Consider the following 15,685-nt stretch of genomic DNA (forward strand, 5'->3'; position numbering starts at 1 on the left):
TAAAACACCGAGGGCTCAGACTTGTTTGGAAAAGTCAAGGCAGGGGCTTCTGCCTTTGGCAAAGTCCTCCTAGAGGCCACCGATCTTTCGGAGAATCCTCCTTACAGATTTTCCAACCAAGTCCTGTGCTTCCCCACCAAACAGGAGACCTGGTCTAATGGAATGATGGCTCATCATACAGAAACACCTTCACCATGGAACCTCCAGTGAGGAATGTCCACTCTTCCCTGTAAGAGTTGACAGATTTATAATGGGCCCCCAATGAATTATGCAGCTTTGTTGATTCATGGTGAGGCCATGTGAATAATGACCCCAAAGCTGTCCAAGTCCTAATTTCCTGGACCAGGGAATGTGTTGCCTTCTAGAACAGAGACACTGTGAGAATGTGCATGTAGGAAACTGGGAATCCCCTTCCCATCAGTTTGCAATGGAACATTCCTTATATCTCTTGATCCCTGCCTGCATGGTCTTTAACATTTTTACTTATTACAAACACTTGTTCCTAATTATTCAGGTATTTCCTATGATGATACAAGCTCTCTCTCTCGGCCTGCACTTCCTTCTGGGCCTTCACTGGAGGAAGCTTTAAGCCCATATGTCCAGTAACTCTCTGTCCATGAACATCAGGCATGTTTCTGTCATGTGACTCAAAACAAGTCCAGCTTCCTCCCCTCACCCAGTTCCACAGTCACATCCAGAGTTATGGGTAGCTTCCCAGCAGGGCTCCCCTCTGGTACCAGAACTTGCTCCAGTCCCGTGGCTGCTGTAGCCAATCCACATGGACAGTAGAAACTCAGAATTTTCTGAGGAATTCTTAGTAAAATCACCCAAAACAGGACTCATCGAAGAAAGTACTGTTGAATTGAACTTTAATAAAATAAAATAAGTAAAATTAAATTAAATTCATTTGTCCCACCAAATACTCCATCAAAGGAATTAAGTGATAAAATTAGGGAGAGAATATCTTTCAGAATCATGTGCCTGATGGGAGAATGTGTGTATTACACACTAAGGATGTTGTATATTATGGGGGAGAGCCTGACACCCTCTCACCACAGTGAGCATCACCAGGGACAAGGCAGAGGGAGGATGGGAATAGGGTTTCCCGCCAGAGGTGAAGTTCGCTTTCCTGTGAGAAAATGTATGCTAGGAATTCTTCAATGTCCATTACTCTGAATCCCAACATCACTGATAACACTAGACTGAGAAAACAGGTCAAACTCCTTCTACCAGCATTTCAACATATGAATGATTCGGGGCTGTACACACACATGATCACTATCTTCATGTCTTGTGTTTTCTCCATTTAAAACCACAATCATTTCTGATGTTACTAGTTTGGAGTCTCTGAAAATGGAAGAGTGTGCACAGGAAGCTGTAGACACAATTATAAAATTTGCAGCATCAAGAGTCAGGACTGTCCCACCTGCTTGGGATTGGGGAGTAGTTTATCAGGTCAAAGTAACGTGATAAATTAAGACATAAAATATTAAAAATGTCTGTCATTTTTATTTTTTGAACAAGGGTAGAAAGTGTTTGTATAACATGAGACTTAAAAATTTAGAAATTGTGGATACACTAGGAATCTGAGATTCAGAAATGGTCTGAACAAATGCTAATTCATTTTGCATCTGTTTGAAAGATGCCTGAGAAGGGACAAGTGTAACCTGCTCATCTAGTCCATGTTTCTTCTTATGCTCAGAAAGGTGAGGCTGTGCTTTGACCTGAATCCAATGAGTATCAAGACTCATGTGGTCCCCTGTCCCTGACTTACATGCTGAGTGAGATCAAGGGAAGAGATGCCTCCACACAGGCCCCAGAAAGACCACAGTATCCTGTGCCTCAGGCCCTACACTTATAAGAATAGGGCTGCCCCACATGCAAATTTCTGTTCAAGATCCAGGGTACATCCTCTCCTGGGCTGTGCAGGATCACAGCTCTCTCCTCACACAGGACTGAGGTCCCTGGGAAGGCAGAGCTGTGGTCTAGAAGAAGATGAGGCTGCTGGAGCTTCTCCTGTGCCTGGTGACAGCCCCCTAAGGTGAGGATCTCAGGGGTCAGACAGGGGTCATGGGATGGCTGTGACTGCAGATGACTGACAGGGACTGATGCTCTTTGTCCCCAGGTGTCCTGTCCCAGGTGCAGCTGCAGGAATGAGGCCCAGTGAGAAGGCTAACCCCTAGTTTGTAAAACTACTGTTTGGAATTCTCTGCTATTCTTTAGACGGCCTCTTATTCTAAAAATAATAATAGTTAAGAATAATAATAATAACTTTGCTTTCTAGCCTGCTCTAGCCTGTTTGAATAATGAGGAAGATAAACTTAGCTGTCTGACCTTGTAGGCCAGAGACTAGATAGGCCCATACTCTCAATGCCATGGCAGGTGTATTTTTTAATTGGACAGAACTGTGTTGTTTTCAAGGCCACCAGTGAGATAACCACTAAGCACACACAGGCCTGGCTCTTTAATAAAAACGGAAGTTCTGCTTGTAGCTTTGCTTAGAATTTGAATTCATTTTCTCTAAGCCCACCACGGTGAATAAAGTGTGACTCCAAACTCTCTGAGCATTGTTTGATTTATTCCAGTTCTCTGTAACATTATTGGTTCCCTGAAATGCTGGGAAAACCAGCCCACGCTTGGCCTTTTGGCCTCCGGTGAGTGGACCGGGTTTGGGGCCCAGGAGCGTTGGATAGGCCTCCTGAAGGTGTGTGCGCTGCTGATTTAGCAGAATTAAACCAGGGGACTCTGGGCACTTCCAGACCTCAGCCCAGGACCCGGCCGGCATCTGGAGAGAGTGGACAGACACTTCTGGACCTGTCGACAGAATCAATAAGGTAGGGGCCCCAGTCAGTCAGGCCCACTCCAAGTGAGTGGAAGGGGAGCATGATCACCTCCCCGGAAGCCCTACGGCTTCCTTAGGCAATTAGTTAGGAATTGGGTGGATTGTTTAAACTCTGAGTGAATGACGGGTGAAAGTGTGTGAGTGTGGCCCTCTCCTCCCCTTTGTGTGGCTCCATGACTTTGGTTATGAAGTCTGAATGGGCCCCAACCTGTGGTTCTGTGATTCGTCATATGGCATAACGGTGACTCACTCCCACTCAGAGATGACCAGGCCCGGGGTTTATATGGGTGCACCTTAGCTAAGACAAATCTAAGCTCCCAAGGGATGTGGCCAGGTGGGAATCTGAGTGAGGATCTGTGAAAACAGATCACCCCCTCCCTTGTTTGTCTCGCACCACCAATCATCATGGGGTCGGGACAGAGTTAAACCCACTGTTCTCAATTGCATGTGGAAAATTTTTAAAAAGGGATTCAACGGTGATTATGGAATTAAAATGAATTCTGAAACACTGAGAAAATTCTGTGAAGTAGAATGGCCAGCCTTTGGGGTTGGCTGGCCCTCAGAAGGCTCTTTAGATGAAGGATTGGTCAGGGTGGTCTGGAATGTAGTCACAGGAGACCCAAGACACCCAGGTCAGTTTCCCTACATGGACAGTTAGTTAGAAATTACTCAAACCTTGCCACCTTGGGTCCGGTTCTGCGTGTGTAAGAAGGGACAGAGTAAGATTTTAGTAGCAGGAGTGAAGAGGTAGGCAGGGCAGGAGCAGGCCAAGGAGAGGCAGGCAGGGCAGGAGCAGGCTAAGGAGAGGCAGGTCCCTCAGAAGGAAGTTCAGCCCCCTCTTATACAGGACCCCCCTCCCCCAGGAAGTCCCACCAGTTTTACCACCTCCATATGAGCCACAGGCAGCACGAAGTGCTCCCCCTGCTGGCCTGGAAGGTCAGGAAAGTCTGGAAAGACCGCCCGCTTCCATCTCTCCTCAACCAGACTCTCCAGAGCCAGTTGGGCAGCGCTTGCGTTCAGCCGGTCAAGGGCTCAAACAACAATCAGCAAGTCAGATGCCTCTCAGGGAGATTCGGGGTGCCCAAGTGCTTGGTGAAGATGGGACCTTGCAGGAGGGAGGGCCAGTCTATTATTATCAGTCCTTTACCACAAGTGACATTCTGAATTGGAAACATAACACCCCAGCTTATTCTGAAAAACCTCAGGCCATAATAGACCTCCTAGAAATGATCTTCCAGACCCAGAAGCCCACCTGGGTGGACTGCAAGCAGCTCCTTTTTGCATTCTTTGACACTGAGGAGTGTATGAGAGTAATGACAGAGGCTCAGAAGTGGCTCCAGACCCAGGCCCCAGCAGGGACATTAGATACAGACAGATGGGCAAGGGAGGCCCACCCAGATGAGGAATCCGATTGGTCCCTGAACTCAGAAGATGGAAAGACCAGGCTAGAAAGATATCGGCTGGCTTTCCTCCAGGGGGTCAGGGCCGGAGCCAAGAAGCCCAGCAATATGGCTAAAATTTCTGAAACTTTCCAGAAGCCTGATGAAAGTCCAGCAGCTTTCTATGAGAGACTATGTGAGGCATACCGGATCTACACCCCCTTTAGCCCTGAGGCCCTGGAAAATCAAACTATGGTAAATGCAGCTTTTGTAGGCCAAGCCCAGCCTGACATCAGGAGAAAATTACAGAAGTTGGAAGGGTTTGCAGGAAAAAATGCTAGTGAACTGCTAGAGATAGCTAACAAGATTTTCATCCATTGAAACAGGGCAGCAAGAAAGGAGGAAGAAAAGAGAATACAAAGAAGGGCCAAGGTAATATCAGTGGCTTTCAGAGGTTCGGGCTTCCAGACAGCCGAAAAAGGGAAGCAGGAAGACAGATCAGGGAAGAAAGGAAGAGCAAGCCTGAGACGGGACCAGTGTGCCTATTGTAAGGAAACAGGGCACTGGAAAAATGAATGTCCCAAACAGCAAAGCAAGAAAACAGGGCCCCCTTTTCCACCCAGTCGATATCAACCAGAACCACCTGAAGCAGACCTTATTGGGCTGGCAGCAGTTGACTCTGACTAAGAGCAGGTTCTTTTCAGATGGGCCCCCACGAGCTCATGGTCAGAATGAAAATTGGGGGCCAGACTGTGGACTTTATGGTTGATACGGGAGCGGAGCATTCAGTAGCAACACAAAAAGTAGCACCTCTCTCAGGAAAGGAAGTCACCATTATTGGAGCTACTGGAGACCAGACCCATAGACCATTCTGCCAGCCTCACCTATGCCAACTTGGCGGCCACCGAGTAATTCATGAATTTCTGTACTTGCCAGACTGTCCAGTACCTCTGATGGGTAGAGATCTTTTAGCCAAAATGGGGGCAAGAGGTCACCTTTGCCCCAGATGGCTCAGCACAGCTTTGCCTAGGTGAGGAGACTTCTCCAATGATCCTGTCCCTAGCAGTGCCCCAGGAGGAAGAATGGAGACTTTATGCCCCTCAGTCAAAGGCCTCACCTTTAGAGCCTGAATTAGAGGAAGAATTTCCACTAGTCTGGGAAGAAGTAAATCCCCTAGGCCTGGCCAAAGACCATGCCCCGATACTAATTGACTTAAAGCCTGGAGCACAGGCTGTCAAAATTCTCTAATATCCAATTCCAAGGAAGGCACACCTAGGAATTCACGTCCACTTAGACCAGCTACTTCAGTGGGGACTCCTTAAAAGATGCCAATCACCATGGAATACTCCCCTCTTGCCTGTCAAAAAGCCTGGGACTATTGAATACCATCCCATATAGGATCTGAGGGCCATTAATGAGGTCATTATAACCTTACATTCGGTGCTGCCAAACCCCTACATGCTTCTAGGACTCATTCCATCAGAAGTGGAATGGTTTACATGCCTAGATCTGAAAGATGCCTTTTTCTGCCTCCGATTAGCCCCCTTCAGCTGTTATGCCCAGATTTCAAGATCCCCAAAAGACCATACCAGGGAGCCAGCCATGTCCGATGCAAAAGCAGAGGGTCCTTTATTTGAGCTAGCTCAATTCCCCCTCCTGGCCGACGCAGCGACAGGAAGCAGAGTGACACCACCGTGGGAAAAACAGGGTTTTAATAAGGGGTGGAGTGAGGGGAGGGGAGCTGACTGTGGGCCCTGCCAATTGGCCAGGCACAAGTCGGGTCTTGTTACACAGGATGTGGTTATTTCTATGGCGCGCACGTTTTTTTCTGAGTCCGTCATAACGTCTGTCCAGCAAGTCCACAAAATAAAATGGAAACACAAACAACTAAAGAGCCCCCCAAAAAAGTACAGCCTTCCAACTCCATGGAAGCAAACTTGAAATTGTCTTCCAACTCCATGGAAGCAAAAACCGAAAGCTAGACGATGGCTGCGCGCCAACCAGCAGGAGCGACCCGCCTTGTCTTAGATTGAGGGGGTTTCTACAGACCTTCCGACTCCGCAGAAGCAAAATTACACCTCTACAGATGGAGGGTCGAGACATCCCCCGACTCCTCCCGCCCTTGATCCCCCTGTGCGTCCACTTAGATCATTTCAGGCGATTACAGATTTTAGAAGTGAGCTCACACAGGACAGATACAAAACACACAATGACACAGACACCTACCGCGGCCAGTCAGGCCCTCTGGACTGGGGTTTCCTCAATGGTGTTGGGGATCCCGGACGAGCCCCCAAATGTTATGCCCAGATTTCAAGATCCCCAAAAGACCATACCAGGGAGCCAGCCATGTCCAATGCAAAAGCAGAGGGTCCTTTATTTGAGCTAGCTCGATTCCCCCTCCTGGCCGACGCAGCGACAGGAAGCAGAGTGACACCGCCGTGGGAAAAACAGGGTTTTAATAGGGGGTGGAGTGAGGGGAGGGGAGCTGACTCTGGGACCTGCCAATTGGCCAGGCACAAGTCGGGTCTTGTTACACAGGATGTGGTTATTTCTATGGTGCGCATGTTTCTTGATTGTCATTGGTTAGTTTAAAGAAATCCCGGGCGTGGCCAGCAGAGGCCTGGGCTTCCGGGAAGAAGGTACTTTCCTGAGCACATGGCGGCTGCCCCAACATGGAGGATACGGGGCAAGATGGAGGGCATAGCCCTCACCCTTTCACAGCCAGCCCCTTTTTGCTTTTGAGTGTAAAAACCCAACTATGGGGGCCAAGGAGCAGTTCACCTGGAACAGACTTCCACAAGGATTTAAAAATTCCCCTACTCTTTTTAGTGGAGCACTAGCATCTGATCTGTCTAAGTTCTGAGGACAGGACTTGGGGTGTGTTCTACTTCAATATGTAGACAACCTCCTACTAGCCAGCTCCACATGAGCTCAGTTCTGGGAGGGGACACGAGCCCTCCTGAGACTGTTAACTGAAACAGGTTACAGAGTGTCCAAGAAAAAGTCACAGATTTGTCAGAATGAAGTCAAGTATCTAGGCTTCCAAATCACCCAAGAGAAATGAAGGCTAGGGACTAAAACAAAGCAGGCAGTATGTGCCATCCCAGTCCCTAGCACCCGGCGGCAGATTCAGGAATTCCTGGGAACAGTAGAGTTCTGTCGAATTTGGATCCCAGGGTTTTCAGACATGGCCAAGCCTCTCTATGAAGCTTTAAAAGGGGAAGAAGGCACCCATTGAATGGGGCCCCGAGCAGGAGAAAGTCTTCATCAGCATAAAGGCAAAGATCACTGAGGCCCCAGCACTAGGGCTACCAGATGTGACACACAACTTTAATCTCTTCTTACATGAGAACGGCAGGGTAGCCCTAGGACACTGATGGTGAACCTTTTGAGCTCAGCGTGTCAAAATTTTGAAAAACCCTAACTTAACTCTGGTGCCGTGTCACATATAGAAATATTCATAATTTTTTTTGATATTTGCAGCCGTAGTAAAAAAAAATATTTATATATATTTTTTAATTTCTTTATTGGTTATGGTATTACAAATGTGTCCTCATTCCCCCAGTAACCCCAAACCTCCCCCGACCTCATGCTCTCATCCCCCTGTTGTACGTGTCCATTGGTTTGGCTTATATGCATGCATACAAGTCCTTTGGTTGATCTCTTCCCCTTACCCCCACCCTCCCCTACTTTCCCTCTGGGGATTGATAGTCTGATAGCTGTTTCTCTGTCTTTGGGTCTGTCCCTGTTCGTCAGGCTATGTTGTTCTCTATATTCCACTAATGAATGAGATCATGTGGTATTTATCTTTCTCTGACTGGCTTATTTCACTTAGCATAATGCTCTCCAGATCCATCCATGCTGTTGCAAATGGCAAGAATTCCTTCTTTTTTACCGAAGTGTAGTATTCCATTGTGTAGATGTACCACAGGTTTTTAATCCACTCATCTGCTGATGGGCACTTAGGCTGTTTCCAAATCTTAGCTATGGTGAATTGTGCTGCTGTGAACATAGGGGTGCATATATCCTTTCTGATTGGTGTTTGTGGCTTCTTGGTATATATTCCTAGAAGTGGGATCACTGGGTCAAATAGGAGTACCATTTTTAGTTTTTTGAGGAAACTCCATACTGTTCTCCACAGTGGCTGCACCAGTCTGCATTCCCACCAGCAGTGCACGAGTGTTCCTTTTTCTCCACATCCTCTCCAACACTTGTTGTTTGTTGATTTGTTGATGATAGCCATTCTGACAGGTGTGAGATGATACCACATTATTGTTTTGATTGGTATCTCTTATATAATTAGTGACTTTGAGCATGTTTTCATGTCTTTTGGCCTTCTGTATGTCCTCTTTTGAAAAGTGTCTATTTAGGTCTGTTGCCCGTTTTTTGACTGGATTGTTTATCTTCCTTTTGTTAAGTTGCATGAGTTCCCTTTAAATGTTGGAGATTAGGCCCTTATCAGATATGACATTGGCAAATATGTTTTTCCACGCAGGGGGGTTTTCTTGTTGTTTTGTTGATGGTTTCTTTTGCTGTGCAGAAGCTTTTTATTTTGATGTAGTCCCATTTGTTCATTTTATCTTTAGTTTCAAGTGCCCTAGGAGCTGTATCAGTGAAGAAATTGCTTCGGCATATGTCTGAGATTTTGTTGCCTTTGGATTCTTCTAGAATTTTTATGGTTTCCCGTGTTATATTTAAGTCCTTTATCCATTTTGGGTTTATTTTTGTGTATGGTGTAAGTTGGTGGTCTAGTTTCATTTTCTTGCATATATCTGTCCAATTTTCCCAACACCATTTGTTGAAGAGACTATCTTGGCTCCATTGTATGTTCTTGCCTCCTTTGTCACATATTAATTGAGCATATTGGTTCGGGCCGATTTCTGGGCTCTCTATTCTATTCCATTGATCTATATGTCTGTTCTTGTGCCAGTAGCAGGCATTTTGGAGGACAGTGGCTTTGTAATACAGCTTGATAAATGGTATTGAGATCCCACCTACTTTGTTCTTTCTCAGGATCGCTGGAGCTATTCGGGGTCTTTTTTTATTCCAGATGAATTTTTGGAGAGTTCGTTCTAGATCTGTGAAGTATGCGGTTGGTATTTTAATGGGAAGTGTGTTGAATTTATAGATTGCTTTGGGTAGTATGGACATTTTAATGATGTTGATTCTACCAATCCATGAACACTGTATGTTCTTCCATCTGTTTATGTCTTCCTCTATCTCTTTTTTCAATGTCCTGTAGTTTTCTGAGTAGAGGTCTTTTACCTCTTTGGTTAAGCTTATTCCTAGGTAGCTTAATTTTTTTGGTGTGATGGTAAATGGGATTGTTTTTATAATCTCTCTTTCTGAAAGTTCACTATTTGTGTACAGAAATGCCTCAGATTTCTTGGGGTTAATTTTGTATCCTGCTACATTGCCAAATTCATGTATTAAGTCTAGTAGCTTTTTGATGGAGTCTTTAGGGTTTTGTATGTATAATATCATGTCGTCTGCAAATAAGGACAGTTTTACTTCCTCTTTTCCAATTTGGATGCCTTTTATTTCTTCTTCTTGTCTAATTGCAATGACTAATACTTCCAGTACGATGTTGAACAGGAGTGGTGAGAGTGGGCATCCCTGTCTTGTTCCTGTACTTAGGGGAAATGGTGTTAGTTTTTGTCCATTGAGTATGATGTTGGCTGTGGGCCTGTCATATATAGCTTTTATTATGTTGAGGTATGATCCTTCTACTCCCACCTTGCTGAGAGTTTTTATCAAAAATGGGTGTTGGATTTTGTCAAATGCTTTTTCTGCATCAATTGATATGACCATGTGGTTTTTTTCTTTCAATTTGTTTATGTGATGTATCACGTTTATTGATTTGCGGATATTGTACCATCCTTGCATCCCTGGGATAAATCCTACTTGGTCATGGTGTATGATCTTTCTGATGTACTGCTGGATCCGATTTGCTAAGATTTTGTTGAGGATTTTGGCATCTATGTTCATGAGGGATATTGGCCTGTAATTCTCTTTCATTGTGTTGTCTTTACCTGGTTTTGGTATTAGGGTGATGCTGGCTTCATAGAATGAGCTTGGAAGTGTTCCTTCCTCTTGAATTTTTTGTAGTAGTCTGAGGAGGATAGGTTTTAGTTCTTCCTTGAATGTTTGGTAAAACTCCCCTGTGAAGCCGTCTGGTCCTGGGCTTTTGTTTGCTGGAAGCTTTTTGATGACTGCTTCAATTTCTTCCATAGTTATTGGCCTATTGAGATTTTAAGATTCTTCCTGATTGAGTTTTGGAATGTTGTGTTTTTCTAGGAATTTGTCCATTTCCTCCAGGTTGTCTAGTTTGTTGGAGTAGAGCTGTCCATAGTATTTTTTAACAATCATTTGTATTTCTGTGGGGTCTGTTATTTCTCCTCTATAGTTTCTGATTTTGTTTATTTGGGTCCTCTCTCTTTGCTTCTTGGTGAGCCTGGCTAGAGGTTTGTCAATCTTGTTTATCCTTTCAAAGAACCAGCTCTTGGTTTCATTTATTTTCTGTATTGTCTTTTTGGTCTCTATGTCATTTATTTCTGCTCTAATCTTTATTATCTCCTTCCTTCTGCTCACTCTGGGGTTTTCTTGTTGCTCTCTTTCTAATTCTTTGAGTTGTAGAGTTAGATGATTTACTACCATTTTTTCTTGTTTTTTGAGATAGACCTGTAGAGCTATAAACTTCCGTCTCAGAACTGCTTTCATTGCGTCCCATAGGTTTTGGATTGTTGTGTTTTCATTGTCATTAGTTTCCAGGATGCTTTTAATTTCTTCTTTGATCTCATTGGTAACCCAATCAATATTTAGTAACATGCTATTCAGCTTCCAAGTGTTTGAGTATTTTGGGTTGTTTTTATTGTAGTTCATTTCTAATATTATGCCATCGTGGTCTGAGAACATGCTTGGTATGATTTCAATCTTCTTGAATTTGGGGAGACTTTGTTTGTGACCCAATATGTGGTCTATTTTTGAATGTGTCTTATGAGCCCTTGAGTAGAATGTATATTCCGTGGCTTTGGGGTGAAGTGTTCTGAAGATGCCAATTAAGTCCATCTGATCTAGTGAGTCATTTAGGGTTGCTGTTTCTTTGCTGATTGTTTGTCTAGAGGATTTATCCAGTGATGTCAGTGGTGTATTAAAGTCCCCTACTATGATTGTATTGTTGTTGATCTCTCCTTTGATATCTTCCAGGAGTTTTTTTATGTATTTGTGTGCTCCTGCATTGAGTGCATATATGTTTACCAGGGTTATATCTTCTTGTTGTATTGATCCCTTTAGTATTATGAAGTGGCCTTCCTTATCTCTTGTTAAGGCCTTCACTTTGAGGTTTATTTTGTCCGATATAAGTATTGCTACCCCAGCTTTCTTTTCCTTTCCATTTGCCTGAAAGATATTTTTCCATCCCTTCACTTTCAGTCTGTGTGAGTCCCTTCTAATGAGGTGGGTCTCTTGTAGACAGCAAATGTATGGGTCATGTTTTTTTATCCATTCAGCCACTCGATGTCTTTTGGTTGGAGCATTTAGTCCGTTTACGTTTAAAGTTATTATTGAAAGGTACTTGTTTGTAGCCATTTCTTTTTTTGTGTGGCTGTTTTCTTTATGAGCTTTTTATGTCTTCTTTTTACACCAGTCCCTTTAGCATTTCTTGCATTGCTGGGTTGGTGGTGATAAACTCCCTTAGCCGTTTTTTGTCTGTGAAGCTTCTTATTTCCCCTTCAATTTTGAATGATAGCCTTGCTGGATAGAGTATTCTTGGATTCAGTCCTTTGCTTTGCATCACTTTGTAAATTTCCATCCATTCTTTTCTGGCCTGATGTGTTTCTGTTGAGAAATCATTTGATAATCTAATGGGAGATCCCTTGTATGTAACTTTCCGTCTCTCTCTTGCAGCCTGTAAGATTCTCTCTTTGTCCTGAACAGTTGCCATGGTAATTATGATGTGTCTTGGTGTGGGTCTTTTCGGGTTCACCTTGTTTGGGACTCTCTGTGCTTGTGTGACTTTTTTCTTCCCCACCTCAGGGAAGTTTTCTGATATTATTTCTTCGAATAGGTTTTCTAATCCTTGTTCCTCTTTCTGTTGTTCTTGCACCCCTATTATTCGTAAGTTCTTTTGTTTCATGTTGTCCCAAAGCTCTCTTAGCTCTCTCCTATCTTTTAATTTTTTTCTCCAATTGCAGTACAGTTGGGTGTGTTTTGCTTTCCTTGTCCTTCTAATTCACTAATTCCGGTCCTCCGCTTCTCCTAGTCTACTGTTGATGCTTTCAAATGGTGTTTTTCATTGCCGTTATATCGCTCCTCATTTCTTCTTGGGTCTTACATAAGTTATCGATTTTTTCATCTGTTTCTTCTTGCTTCTGCATAAGTAGTTGATTTTTTCATCTGTTTCTTCTTGCTTCTTGCATATGTTGTTGATTTTTTTCCTCCATCCGGTTTATGCACTCTAGGACCCTTATTCTGAATTCTTTTTCTGTCATGTTGCATGCCTCTGTATCACTTAGCTGCTTTTCTGGTGAGTCCTCCTTTTCTTTCCTTTGGGGGTTTCTTTGCCTACCCATGTTTGATCTCACTGACATATCTAGATGTTGAGTCGTTCAGTGGCTGCTCCCTGGGTGGCAGTGGCTCCTTGGGCTGTGGTTGCTCCTCGGGCGGTTGCGGTAGCAGCTGCTCCTCAGTTGGCAGCAGCTCCTCTGGTGGGTGCTGTTCACAGCTGTGGTGGCTCTTCTGGCTGGTGGGGGGAGGCTTCTCGTACAGCTCCTGTTCCTCAGACAGAGGGTGTGGTGATCAGGAGGCTGCTGTTGCTTGGATCTGCTGCGTTGATTTAAAGACACAAAATACAACACAACAAGGCACAACGTACCAGGCACTGAACACAAATATATTCACGATATTAATAACCCCAAATAAAGGTGACCAACTGAATTAAGAGAATTATGGGATAAGGAAGAAAGAAGAGAAAAAGGTAAAAGAGAAAAAGGAAAAGAAAAAAATAAGAAAAAAAACAAAAAAGTAGTTCAAAAATGAAGTTGGGGAAAAAGTGGGGGGAAAAAAGAAAAAAAGCGAAAAGAGAGAATGAAGTAGAAGAGGGGAAGAGACTATTTGTATGAGGAGAAAACTCCGATAGAACTGCCACTAATCCCAACAAATTCCAGCAACAGATCCCTGGAGATGAATGCAAACTACAAACAACCAATGATATCAAGAGAGGCAAGGGAAAACAAAAGCACAAAAATAGCCAGGGGGCGGGGGGGGGTAGGGAAGGGAGGGGAAAAACCAGCAGAAAAAAATAAAAAGAAAAAGAAAAACAACCTCACAACCAGTCATAAAAAAGAAAAAAGAAAACAAAACAAAACAAGCAAAAAAAAACCACACAATATACTCAACAATCAAGCAAACAGCAAGAAAACAATAGAAAGATAAGAGAGAAAAAATGTTTGGATAGTGAAGAAGGATAAGGGATAGGTGTATAAGGATTTAGAGCAGTGGATTGTAAATAGGATATATAAGTAGGGTGAAATTAGACAGGGGGTAAAAAGACGGAATAGGGAAAATCTAAAGCAGGAATAGGGTAAGAGAAACAGGACATCAAAAGGGGAAAAGTGAGGAAGAGGGTTTTAGCATAGAGGTAAAATTGAGGTAGGGAAAATTGATGCTAAAAGCATGATGAAAATAGAATGGAGAACACTAATCCCAAAATAAAATAAAGAGAAAATAAAATGGCACTTTAAAAAATGGTAAAATGGTAGCAGTAATAATACTGGTTAAAAATAAAAATGTAGTAATTAAAAGGGTAAAATCAGGTGATGGAAAAAGAAGAAAAAGAATTGGTGTCTTAGTTAAAAGGTGGAAAAAGAAAAAAAAAATTGCAGTAGTGATGGTCTTTCGGTTCTTCTACTCTTCAGCCTGGCTCGCCTTAGTCCTGCCAGGTATTCAGGAGAGTGTTGAATTTCCCTGTGATACACTGTTCCTCCGTGTTGTAAATCACAGTCCTGATTTTAAAGCAGGCCATATTTGTGATCCAGACTGCCTTAATTTGTGTTCACCTAAGAGTCAGTTTGTGGCTCAGCCTCTGGGTGGCAGTGTTTTTGGGTTGGCCTCTGAGGCTATATGGCTTCTCTATCCAGCAGCAAGGGTTTATTTTTTCTATTGCACTTAAAACTGGTTTGGGGAGGTCAACTGCCCAGAGCTGGTCCTTTAATCGTTACCCTGCTCTGTGTTGTTGGTGGGACTGAAAGTCCCTCTATAGGCCAGACCCTGGTAACTCCCAGGGACTAATCAGATTATTTTAATCCTTTATCTCATACAGGGTGGAATCTGGGTGTGGCTGTGCTCCTTGCCTGGGGGCTGGGGGGAGGAATTCTACCCTCTGGAGAGAATGGCTGCCCCAGTCCTGGGCCCAGGGGTGTCTCAGCACTCAACTCGCTGCCACCTCTCCCGGCCCCCCCTCTCTCCTCAGCCTCTCCCCCGATTCCACTCGTCCCCACCTTCTCCCTCTCTTCAGCACAGGTGAGTGTCTGTATCCAAACTGTCCCATGAGCAGGGTTCAGTGAAAACAAAGAAATAAACAAAAGCCGGCCGCAGAAACGCTCCTCTCTTACTGGCACTGCATGATCTGGTCAGCTCCTCAGGCTGCCCCCTTTAGGCTCAGTCCTCCATAATCACAGAATCCAAATCTCAAATCCCCTGGCTCCAGGAATCCCGAGGAACTCCTTTCCCCAGTCAGGGGCTGTGTCTGTCCCAAGAGACACGGCTGTCTGCCACGCGGTTTCCCTCTGACCCTCTGGGCTCAGAGGTCTGGCAAACTTTCCTGCCCAGATCCCTGGTTTTTTACCATTCCAGGGGAGCTCTGCCCTTCCCGGCTGCAAACAGTCTCACCAGCTGAGCAATTTCGCCAATTCGGGGTGGGTGCTATTAGTTTCAGCTGCTTACTCCATCTGCTCCAGGACAAGACCTGGGACGCGTCTGCCTATATCGCCGCCATCTTGCTTCCTCCCCACTTTCTCCACAAATACTTTTAAATCTACCCCAGAATTCCAAAATTTCAACCCAACACAGAAATATCACAGAGCAAATCAAAGTCTCTAGTAAACAGACAGAAATTTTGTTGGGTGGGCCAATTCCACCTCTGACAGGGAGCAAGCACCCTTTCGGAAAAGAACCCAGAGGCCGCTCAGGGGTGTTTTGCTATCAGTCAGAGCATTCAGCCCTAAAGAAATCAAGTGTGTGTTTTGTTTTGTTTTCCGCAGACTTCCACACTTACATGAACAAATAATTATACCTAGGCAGAAAAACAAGCATCAAACAAACATCTGCACATACAACCTTTCAGTGAACAAGTACTCTTATAGTCTTGGGATCTTGACCAGATAACAGGAACACTGCCCAAGTCCCCTGATGGGGGCCTGACAAGAACAAATGTGGGGGCCTTTGGCTGGGGGTATAAAGTCTCCAT

Source organism: Myotis lucifugus, unplaced genomic scaffold (assembly GCF_000147115.1).
Source record: "Myotis lucifugus unplaced genomic scaffold, Myoluc2.0 scaffold_763, whole genome shotgun sequence".
Classification (NCBI taxonomy): domain Eukaryota; kingdom Metazoa; phylum Chordata; class Mammalia; order Chiroptera; family Vespertilionidae; genus Myotis; species Myotis lucifugus.